This window comes from Mobula hypostoma, chromosome X1 (assembly GCF_963921235.1).
Source record: "Mobula hypostoma chromosome X1, sMobHyp1.1, whole genome shotgun sequence".
In the NCBI taxonomy this organism is placed as follows: domain Eukaryota; kingdom Metazoa; phylum Chordata; class Chondrichthyes; order Myliobatiformes; family Myliobatidae; genus Mobula; species Mobula hypostoma.
In genome coordinates this window covers 28175203-28186784 of record NC_086128.1, presented here as the reverse complement: position 1 = coordinate 28186784, position 11582 = coordinate 28175203, and the positions used below count along the sequence as shown (strand labels likewise).

The window sequence follows — 11582 nt, the reverse complement described above, 5'->3', positions numbered from 1 at the left end:
AACCAAAGAAGGAAGATACTTAAACATGATGGGTTTCACGGTAAAACCGAATCTTGTTCAGTTTTGTCTCCACTCCATGCTTCAGATTTCACACTTCTAAACAATCCATCATTACACTTCTCACATGCCCCTTCTCATCCTCTCTTCAATACTTTAGATTGATTTTCTTCTGAAGCACTTAGTTATGAGGTTTATTTTTTAAATACCTTGACTTCTGTTCCTTTAGAAATATTTACAGCAGTGTCCAGAAGAATAATCTTCAAATCTAAAGGTGCTGAATAAATTTTTGGAGAGCAGGCCTACCATTGACCTAGGGTTTTGTAGCAGTTTGGAAACAGCACAAAATAGTGAAAGTGCTCAGCAGGTCAAGTGACATACAGAGAGAGACACAGAGATCCTGTCTTCAGGTCAAAGGTCTTTCATGAGAACATTAAATCCATTGATGGGAGTCATCAGCCCGAATTACTAAAATTTTCTCTCTTCATAGATACTGCCTAACTTTGAGTACTTTCAGCATTTTCCTGTTCTTAGTTTTTTCAATATCTACAGTTACTTTTGCTTCTGTGCAAGGATCCTGTGTAGAATAAGAATCCCAGGCTCAGGGACATGACTGCAAGGACATCACAGGAGCAGGCTACCAGGTCACTTAAGCCTGCCCATTATTCAATATGATAGGGGTTGATCTACACTGACCTCAACTTCATTTCTATGTCAGTCCCCCAAAACCCTCAATTTCTCAATCTTTGGAGGAGAAGGGAAGACTTTTCATCCACCTCAGCTTTAAATGAAGCCCCCTCAAGATTTTAAATATTTGAATGTCATGCCTCATTCTTTTGAGCTCCAAGGAATAGAGACCCAAACTGTCCAGCCTCTCTAGAAAGGCTGGCCCCCTCATTGTTGGAATTAGCCTGGTGAATTTCTTTTAGATTTTTGCTCGTGCTACGATATCGCAAGGGGATCAAAACTGTGCACATTTTTCCAAGACTAGCCACATCAACACACTGTATGGCTATAACAAAACTTCTTCTGCAAACTCCAACCCTTTTCCAATAAAGGTCACTGTGACATTTGGCCCTTTTAACTATTTGTTGGACTTGCCTGCTAACTTCTCATAACTCATGCACTAGAACACCCAAATCCTTCTGAACTTCACTCACTTGCAGTCTCTCTCCATTTAGGTAGCAATCTGCCTTTTGATTACTCTCAAAGTTCTTGACCTCCCACTTCCCCACTTTGAACTCCATGTGCCAGGTTTTTGCCCAATCACTCCATCCAGCTACAAAAAACCACAGTATTTGTGAAATTACAGCAATGTAGAGTTAAAAAGGGTCTCCTCTCAAAAATCGATATGAACACAGTCCAGTGCAAGGGCCTTGGACTTGTTTCATTTACTGCAAGCTCTTTTGTTTAACGGCGATGTTGGAAAGCTCCCAGTTTTCTCCCTACCCACCTTACTGAAAAGTAATTATTGCAATTAAAGCCCAAGCATCAAGCTACCTACAGTAAAACATTGACTGGGAATACACCAGCACAGAAAGTATCATAAGTCAATGGGTGGGTGAAACAAAAACCATGCCACACTATTACAGCTCATGGCTGAGTTCAGAGTTCAATTCCGGCATCCTCTGTAAGTTTGTACGTTCCTTCCCGTGTGCGCGTGGGTTTCCTCCGGGTGCTCCGGTTTCCTCCCGCAGACCAAAGATGTATCAGTTAAGTAGGTTTATTGGTTTTTGTAAATTTTCCTGCGATTAGGCTTGGGTTAAATCAATGGGTGGTACAGCTCAAAGGGCCGGTAGGGCCTATTCCGTTCTGTATCTGGAAATGAATAGAAATAAATAACTAAACCACTGGCATATACAGTACAAAGAGTGGATGAAAACCACTGACGTTTCTCCCGATAAAACAGGGTAATTCTTCCAAAAAGTGGATTGCTACATTTGGTACAAATTCTGTGCATAAAATTATCTCATTCACCTATAGCAGTATACAGGTGGACACCCACACCCCCACCCATGCTATGGCTGTTGGAGTAACAGAAATTTGCTCTTACAGAATTCTCAAATTTCTCAAAATAAAATAGAATATGGAGTAAAATTTGCTCTTACAACATTTGTGGGGGTGGGGAGGGGGGAAGAACAAATAAACAAAATGTGTTTTTCCCCCAATTTGCATTTCTTCACGCATACACAGATGATGCAGCTTCGCAGTGTCGAACATCGCGATATAGACCATTTTCTAGGGACACAATCTCTTCCCCCACCCCAACTGCACAAGACTCATTTGTAATTACCTCAACCGACCCTGTACACACATTACCTTGCTCAGCTGTAATTACCTTACCCAATCCTTACCTGCAATTACCTTGCTCAGTCATCTCCACTTGCCCAGCTGTAGGTCTGTTATCACATGCAGCCATTTCTAAGTCATCTTTCTTAACCTTAAAAGATTAAAGCACTGCTCAGTCAATGAAGCATTTTTGAAATACAAGCGGCAATGCATCAAACATCTTAAACAAATGAGATAAAGATCTTGTTTTCGATTAATGTTGATTGAGAACTAAATACTGACCAGGACACCAGGGACAATTCCACGGTTTTCGACAAAATATTACCATAGGATCCATTACATCCACTCACAAGGGGAAGCAGTTTAACAGAGCAGAGCACTGTTAATGTTTCACCTAAAGGACTGCACATCTGCCAGTGCCATGCAATGCACATTCCACTGTAATAGAGGACCAGCCTAGGCAACTTGCACTCATGTTATAGCTGTGTGGCGGCAGCAGCACGAGGGAACATCATATGATCCTGATCTCAGCTGTCGTGCTCATTCTCTATGAGTTTCCTCACACATCCCAAAATGTGTCAATTGTCCCTGACGTACGTAGATTAATGGAAGATTTGGGGGGGGGGGGGGAGGATTTGATGAGCATGTGAGGGGGATAGGATATTGAGAAATAATGGAAGAAAGTGAGATTGATGGAATTGGTCTGAGCCAGCACAGACTTGCTCGGAATTGTCTCCTTTTACATCATAAAAAATATGAACATCACTGAAGTGAGACTTAATTCCAGTCCCTCGTGTATCCTCTCTTGCTTAAATGTGATTTGTCACTTGAGCCCGAATATTGTGGCTTCATGTTGGGATTAGTACGAGACTATGGAGATATTGGGTTTTGTTTTTGATTGCTCAGGCTGAGAACTAAGACAAAGTTTAAAGGTTTAATGGCTGCTTTTTATTGTGCAAATCTGTATTGGTTTAGATGATCTGAAATTGATTTCCCAGTATTGTGGAGACAGGACAAGTGAATTTCACCTCAAGTGTTACCATTACCCGAGGACTCACTCTCAAGGACACAACCCATATTCTCAATATTATTTATTGGCAATAATTTTTTGTATTTTCACACTGGCGATTGTCCATCTTTTCGCTTGTGTGCAGTTTTTCATTGATTCTATTATATTTCTTCATACCTACTGAGAAAGCATGCAAGGAAATGAATTTCAGGATAGCATATGGTGACACATATGTACTTTGATAACAAATTTAGATTGAACTTCGAACATTACTTCATGATAGCTTGTCAACTGGACAAGTTGAATTGAATTGACTTTATTTCTTACATCCTTCCCATACATGAAGAGCAAAAATCTTTACGTTACATCACCATCTAAATGCGCAATGTATAGTCATTTATAATAAATAGTATGTACAAGACAGTCAATATAACATAGAAATACAGTTGTGTCAGCATGAATTAATCAGTCTGATGGACTCCCGGAGCCTGTTGGTCCTGGTTTTTATGCTGCGGTACCGTTTCCCGGATGGTAGCAGCTGGAACAGTTTGTGGTTGGGGTAGCTTGGGTCCCCAATGATCCTTTGGCCCTTTTTTTTTTAAAAAAAAACCAACACACCTGTCTTTGTAAATGTCCTGAATAGTGGGAAGTTCACAACTACAGATGCGCTGGGCTGTCCGCACCATTCTCTGCAGAGTCCTGCGATTGAGGGAAGTACAGTTCCCATACCAGGCAGAGATGCAGCCAGTCAGGATGCTCTCAGTTGTGCCCCTGTAGAAAGTTCTTAGGATTTGGGGGCCCATCCCAAACTTCTTCAACCGTTTGAAGTGAAAGAGGCGCTGTTGTGCCTTTTTCACCACACAGCAGGTGTGTACAGACCACATGAGATCCTCAGTGATGTGGATGCCGAGGAACCTGAAGCTGTTCACCCTCTCAACCCCAAATCCATTGACATCAACAGGGGTTAGCCCATCTCCATTCCTCCTGTAATCCACAACCAGCTCCTTTGTTTTTGCAACATTGAGGGAAAAATTGTTTCCTTGACACCACTATGATGACTTCTTCTCTGTAAGCTGCCTCATTATTATTTGAGATTAGGCCAGGGGTCCCCAACCTTTTTTGCACTGCGGACCGGCCAACAGGGTGGGGGGTTTCAAGTTCAACGGTGTGTGACAGGGAATGAGGAAAGGTGCAGCTGACTCATACTGTTTCATATCGCCAAATCATATCGTTTCCTCGCAGCCCGGTAGCACATCTTTGCAGCCCGGTGGTTGGGGACCACTGGATTAGGCCAATCAGTGTAGTGTTGTCAGCAAATTTAAGTAGCAGATTGGAGCTGCGGGTGGCGAAACAGTCATGGGTATACAGAGAGTAAAGGAGGGGGCTTAGTCTTCACAAAGCTGCAGTCAGTACTATCGCAAGAGCAGTAAAGAAAACTAATATGGGAGAAACAGAAGGCAATAGAAAAGTGTACAATACTTACCTTGAACAATGTGCCACTTTTTCTGAGGTGACTGGATCGGTAACGAGCTGACATTTTGTGTGCAGAAGCAACAGACAAAGAGCTGAAGATATTCCTGCCATGAGACTTGGTCACCAAGGGTTGCAGGTGGGCCTACACATAACCAGCAAGGAACATTTAAAAATTCTGCAATTTAAAAAAAGTACCTTTCACATCTTTAGAATAGATACCATGACACACAAAACAATCTTAATTGGCTGTAAGTGCACTTTTGGTATCCCAAAGGCAGATCTTTCTCACAATTTGTACATGGGAGAAGTGATAGCATCTAGCTCCCAAGTCTCCGATTTGTCAAATCAAGTCGTCCCCTGTCTAAACACCCCACCCTACCACCACATCTTTAGTCCCAAGGAAGATATTTTTGTTTAAAACCACTTTTTGTACTTGCATCATCTTCAACATAGTGACTACATTCCTTTGCAATGGTTCTTTTCCTAGCTACCCTAATGGACAAGTGCTCAGTCTATAGTATCAATAAGTTGCTACAGCAACCAAAGTGCACCAGAGAGTGCATTAGGGTCCAGGGGACAGACGGACAGACAGACAGACACCTTCCAATGACAGGGTCCAACTGCATCAAATCCAGCCTTTCCATGTTGAGAATCTTCTTCACCATTTAAAATACACCCAAAGGAAGTCAGAGATTCTAATGGAAGTACACCAGATGATCAAACCCAGTTATCAATCCAATGAAGTTACATTTCAAGCAAAATTTTTCAGTTTGCAAACACATTTTCCAAGGGCGATTCTTTGGCATGTGACTTGCATGCCATTTCTCACTTTTAAAAAAATTAAGTAGTTTTATAAAAGACTGCATTACATATTTCACAAGTTTTGGGAATAGAAATAATCCATTGATTTCATTAATTGGATATTGTAGGGGACTTTATGTACAAACCATCCAGAAGCAATATTTGAACTTTTGATAATGAGTTGGGCCAAGTCGACCATGGATGTTGCGTCCTAGCTGTGTAGATACACAAGCCTGGGCAGTACGATACAGAGAGCAAGCTGATGCCCCATGTAGCAAGCTCCCCCTCTCTATGCATCTGATGAACCCAAAGGAATAGCAGACACTGACACAGTTTGGTACCAGTGGTGTCACAGGAATTGCCAGTCAGTGTTGAACTCGATGTCAGACTGCCTCAGGGACTCCAGCTCTGGATTCCGCCACCCCCCCCCCCCCACCACGGTTTGCTCCCAAAGCCTTCCCCATGAGTGGGTATAGCTACAGTAGAAGTTTGAGATCAGAGTTTTCCTTCTCCTAGATGAGCTATCAACCAAGGCTGACAAGCCCCACCTGCCCAAAGCGACTGGCTTTAAGGCACCAGTAACGTGCCTTTGCCCCTTCTCCTGTCAGTAGAAACAGTTGCACCGGGCTTGGAAGCTAAGCCACACTTGAAGACCAGGAGCTGGACTTAGTTGTCAGAGGCTATTTGAGGCACACACCATTGGGAGCATTTAATGGGTAGTGGGAGCTTATCCCCATTACTAACCCCAGCTACAAAAACCTTAAGGAACCATTTGATAATGAGGTTACCAGATCATGCTTTTCAGCAGGTTTTAGATTGTATGAGCAATTGCTTGAGGTGCCAGATTTGGGGCTTTTTGACAGGCTTGAGGTAATTGAGTAACCAGGCACTTCACAAGGGCCAATAAAAAGATGTTAGGTTTAAGTGGAGCAGCCATTGTTTGAGTAGGCCACTGTTAAAGTGGAGAGCTTGAAGCTTTGTGTCACGAGAGGCAGAGGCTATGGTAAGTTTCCTTCTTTTTATTGCCCACTTAGAGCAGTAGGACTGCTAGTTCAGCCAGTGCGATGCTCCTTTTGTGGGATGTGGGGAAAAAGTCCTCCAGTGTCCCTGATGACTACACCCGCAAGAAGTGCATCCACCTGCAGCTTCTTACAGACTGCTTTAGGAAACTAGAGCTGGATAATCTTCAGGTTATTCAGGACACACAGGGGTTGATTGGCAGGAGATACACAGAGGTAGTTACAACTGAGGTGCAGGACACAGGAGGGGTGGGGGAGACACAGGTGACTGTCAGGAGGGGGTGGGGGAAAAGAAGGGTATATGAAGCTAGCGCAGGACACCCATGTGGCCATTCCCCTCAAATAACAAGTATACCGCTTTGGATACGGTGGGGGGGGGGGGGGTTGACCTGGAGAAGAATAGTGGTTAGTGGCTATTATGGTTTGTGGTTCAATGCTGAGTCTCTAGGTCCTCCCCATGGAATGCGTGGGTTTTCTCCAGATCCTCTAGTTTCCTCCCATAGTCCAAAGATGTACCAGTTAGTGGGTGACACACAAAGTTGCTGGTGAATGCAGCAGGCCAGGCAGCATCTCTAGGAAGAGGTACAGTCGACGTTTCAGGCCGAGACCCTTCGTCAGGACTAACTGAAAGAAGAGCTAGTAAGCGATTTGAAAGTGGGAGGGGGAGGAGGAGATCCAAAATGATAGGAGAAGACAGGAGGGGGAGGGATGGAGCCAAGAGCTGGACAGGTGATTGGCAAAAGGGATATGAGAGTGGATGAATTGGATAGAAGAGAGTGGACTACAGGAGAGAGGGAGGGAAAAAGGACACTAGAGGGGGGTGATTGGCCGGTGAGGAGATGAGAAAAGATAAGAGGGGAGCCAGAGCGGGGAATTGAAGGGGGGGGGGGCCACGGAAGAGAACAATTACCAGAAGTTAGCATGAACGTCAATTTCTCTATCAGGTTGAAAGCCAGCCAGACAGAATATGAAGTGCTGTTCCTCCAACCTCAGAGTGGCCTCATCATGGCAGCAGGAGAGACCATGGACATTCCTTTCCATAAATGCTGCCTGACCCATAGAGTTCCTCCAGAATTTCATGTGTGTTGTTCTGGATTTCCAGTATCTCATGTTGACATTGGCACACAGATTTGCTAAGGATTAAATATGGGATTTTTCCCAGTACATGTGTGCGACATTGCAGGGTGCATTCACCCACTGAGCCGTTGTGCTGTTGCAGAGAACTTCAAAACTTGCACTGAGGAACACCAGGTGATGTCAATATCCCCAGCCATTACACGACAAACCAGCCAAACAAGTTGAAGTAATTTGAGGATACAGTAAGCAACTATAGTATGAAAAACACTTATACACAATATAAATTTTTAAAACTCATTAGAGTCAAAAATAAACACACAAAACTATAACCAGCAACTTGATGCCCTTATTGATAAATTTCCACTGAACAAGACATACTGTGCTCACTTAATCCAATCTTGGCTTACTTCCATTTTGAAATTCTTTTCAGAAACAAATTTAAGATAGTGGCTACAAATCTATTTTACCACAATCAGTCTGTTCATGCTCCAAAATCAAATCATTGAAATATTGTTCATCCAAGTAACTTTGCTCACCTCTGACACCAATGTTGCCAGGCAACAGAACAGAATTCACTGTAACTGTAGCAATGTTTGCACTGGCCAGACTCAGGCAAAACTTGAACTGCTGCTTGAACTGCTGGATTTTTGTTCTGCGAAGAAGTGTTTATGCCAGAACCCCTGTGTCAGTATAATTTACCTGGCAAATATTACTCCAGGGTCGACTTTGGATTAAAGCTTGTTTACCAAGGGCCATATTAATGAGAATTCATCATTAGATTCAGATGGCCTCTGCTTTCTGAGGAGGCCGAAGACTTTGCACATCTACACTCACGTCACTCTACAGGTACTAGAGAACATCCCAACAAGCTGCATCACTGTTTACAGCGGGCACAAAGGCTCTAGAACAGGTAGTCAAAATTGCCCAATGCATCACCAGCAGCAGCCTAGCCACCATCAAGGACATACAGTATACACAGAAAGGTGCTGGAAAAGGGCCAGCAACATCATGAAGGATCACCCGCCCTGCTCATGATCTGTTTGCCCCACTCCCATCAGGGAGGAGGCTACATAGCACCGACGCCAGGACCACCAGACTCAAAAACAGTTACTTTCCCCAAGCAGTGAGGCTGATCAACACCTCCACTCAATAACTCCACTACTACTTTATTATTTCTTGTCAATCACCTTATGTGCAGACACTCCTAAATGCATCGTCACTTTATAAACACAAAATCAATGTATATACACTTGTATATTTATTGTGTTTTTATTATTAGGTTCTTAATCTTTTGTGCATTTTGTGCTGTGCCAGTTCCAGAGTAAAAATTATTTTGTTTTTCTTACACTTGTGCAGAGACAGAGAGGCCAAATGAGAACAAAATCTGCTTTAGGAAGAAATTGCTGGAGTCTTAAACTCTCAAATCAGGTGCCCAATTTAGAAAAGCAGCCCTCCTTGGAATGCCTTGGCTCCAGGAAAACGTCTACTTGTCAGGCATTTGTATAGGGGCAGATGTGGATCATTGACATATGGAACAGGAAGGAAGGGATGCGAGATTCATAAGCTGGTTCCAACCCAGTCTTAAATCCAATTTCAAGCTCACCTGAGTTTCATCAACAGCAGGACACCAAGCTTCCAGGTACCAAGGCCATCAGTGGTACCCTTTTACTGCCAGCTCTGGAAAACAAAACATCAGACTCAGCACAGACTGACGATCAAACCTAGGACATTATTAGCAATACAAATCAGCATCGCGGGAGAAAGTTTATTTAGCCAACAAACCATACAGCTGGTAAACCTTTCAGAATTTAATAAAATTGGATCCTTAGAGGCATAATCCCCTTTGGGATCATCCACACAGTATCAATTTACTGACAACTTTCCATTCATCCCAATGCAGATTCTGACAAGCAGTTATAAAGCATACATTTTTCATTCTGATTACACTTTACACATAGCCAATCTACATCCAAACCCTTGCTAATAATATGTCTCAATTTTAAAAGAACAAAATTGCTAAGACTGATCAAATTGGTTACAGTGCAGTTACTGTGAAAAACTTAAAAATTCTAGAACTTTAGATCCCAGGCACAACATTTCTTGTCAGTTTGTACAGATTACAGCACTGTCATATAAGATACAAATTCTATACATTAATTCCCTGGTGAAAGCACTCTGTCCTGAAGATGTTACCAGTTAGACTTCTAGACAAAGCTCACCCAGATACATGCACACACAGATTTTTAAAAGAAGAAAATACCTTCAATGAGGAGCAACACACATCAAAGTTGCTGGTGAACGCAGCAGGCCAAGCAGCATCTCTAGGAAGAGGTACAGTCGACGTTTCAGGCCGAGACCCTTCGTCAGGACTAACTGAAGGAAGAGTGAGTAAGGGATTTGAAAGCTGGAGGGGGAGGGGGAGGGGGAGATGCAAAATGATAGGAGAAGACAGGAGGGGGAGGGATGGAGCCAAGAGCTGGACAGGTGATTGGCAAAAGGGGTATGAGAGGATCATGGGACAGGAGGCCTAGGGAGAAAGACAAGGGCGGGGGGGGGGACCCAGAGGATGGGCAAGAGGTATATTCAGAGGGACAGAGGGAGAAAAAGGAGAGTGAGAGAAAGAATGTGTGCATAAAAATGAGTAACAGATGGGGTACGAGGGGGAGGTGGGGCATTAGCGGAAGTTAGAGAAGTCGATATTCATGCCATCAGGTTGGAGGCTACCCAGACGGAATATAAGGTGTTGTTCCTCCAACCTGAGTGTGGCTTCATCTTTACAGTAGAGGAGGCCGTGGATAGACATGTCAGAATGGGAATGGGATGTGGAATTAAAATGTGTGGCCACTGGGAGATCCTGCTTTCTCTGGCGGACAGAGCGTAGATGTTCAGCAAAGCGGTCTCTCAGTCTGCGTCGGGTCTCACCAATATATAAAAGGCCACATCGGGAGCACCGGACGCAGTATATCACCCCAGTCGACTCACAGGTGAAGTGATGCCTCACCTGGAAGGACTGTTTGGGGCCCTGAATGGTGGTAAGGGAGGAAGTGTAAGGGCATGTGTAGCACTTGTTCCGCTTACACGGATAAGTGCCAGGAGGGAGATCAGTGGGGAGGGATGGGGGGGGACGAATGGACAAGGGAGTTGTGTAGGGAGCGATCCCTGCGGAATGCAGAGAGAGGGGGGGGAGGGAAAGATGTGCTTAGTGGTGGGATCCCGTTGGAGGTGGCGGAAGTTACAGAGAATAATATGTTGGACCCGGAGGCTGGTGGGGTGGTAGGTGAGGACCAGGGGAACCCTATTCCTAGTGGGGTGGTGGGAGGATGGAGTGAGAGCAGATGTACGTGAAATGGGGGAGATGCGTTTAAGAGCAGAGTTGATAGTGGAGGAAGGGAAGCCCCTTTCTTTAAAAAATGAAGACATCTCCCTCGTCCTGGAATGAAAAGCCTCATCCTGAGAGCAGATGCGGCGGAGACGGAGGAATTTCGAGAAGGGGATGGCGTTTTTGCAAGAGACAGGGTGAGAAGAGGAATAGTCCAGATAGCTGTGAGAGTCAGTAGGCTTATAGTAGACATCAGTGGATAAGCTGTCTCCAGAGACAGAGACAGAAAGATCTAGAAAGGGGAGGGAGGTGTCGGAAATGGACCAGGTAAACTTGAGGGCAGGGTGAAAGTTGGAGGCAAAGTTAATAAAGTCAACGAGTTCTGCATGCGTGCAGGAAGCAGCGCCAATGCAGTCGTCGATGTAGCGAAGGAAAAGTGGGGGACAGATACCAGAATAGGCACGGAACATAGATTGTTCCACAAACCCAACAAAAAGGCAGGCATAACTAGGACCCATACAGGTGCCCATAGCTACACCTTTAGTTTGGAGGAAATGGGAGGAGCAAAAGGAGAAATTATTAAGAGTAAGGACTAATT

The 11582-nt window shown here is 44.1% G+C and overlaps 1 long non-coding RNA gene across 1 annotated transcript; it reads right to left on the bottom strand.

Moving 5' to 3' along the window:
* Window positions 1-517: 517 nt before the first annotated feature.
* On the bottom strand, window positions 518-9345 carry LOC134340361 (uncharacterized). The gene is made up of 4 exons (XR_010016532.1): window positions 9269-9345; window positions 4779-4910; window positions 2352-2437; window positions 518-1815 (listed from the first exon to the last, which is right to left on the bottom strand). It is a non-coding gene; the product is annotated as an uncharacterized LOC134340361 (long non-coding RNA).
* Window positions 9346-11582: the final 2237 nt, after the last annotated feature.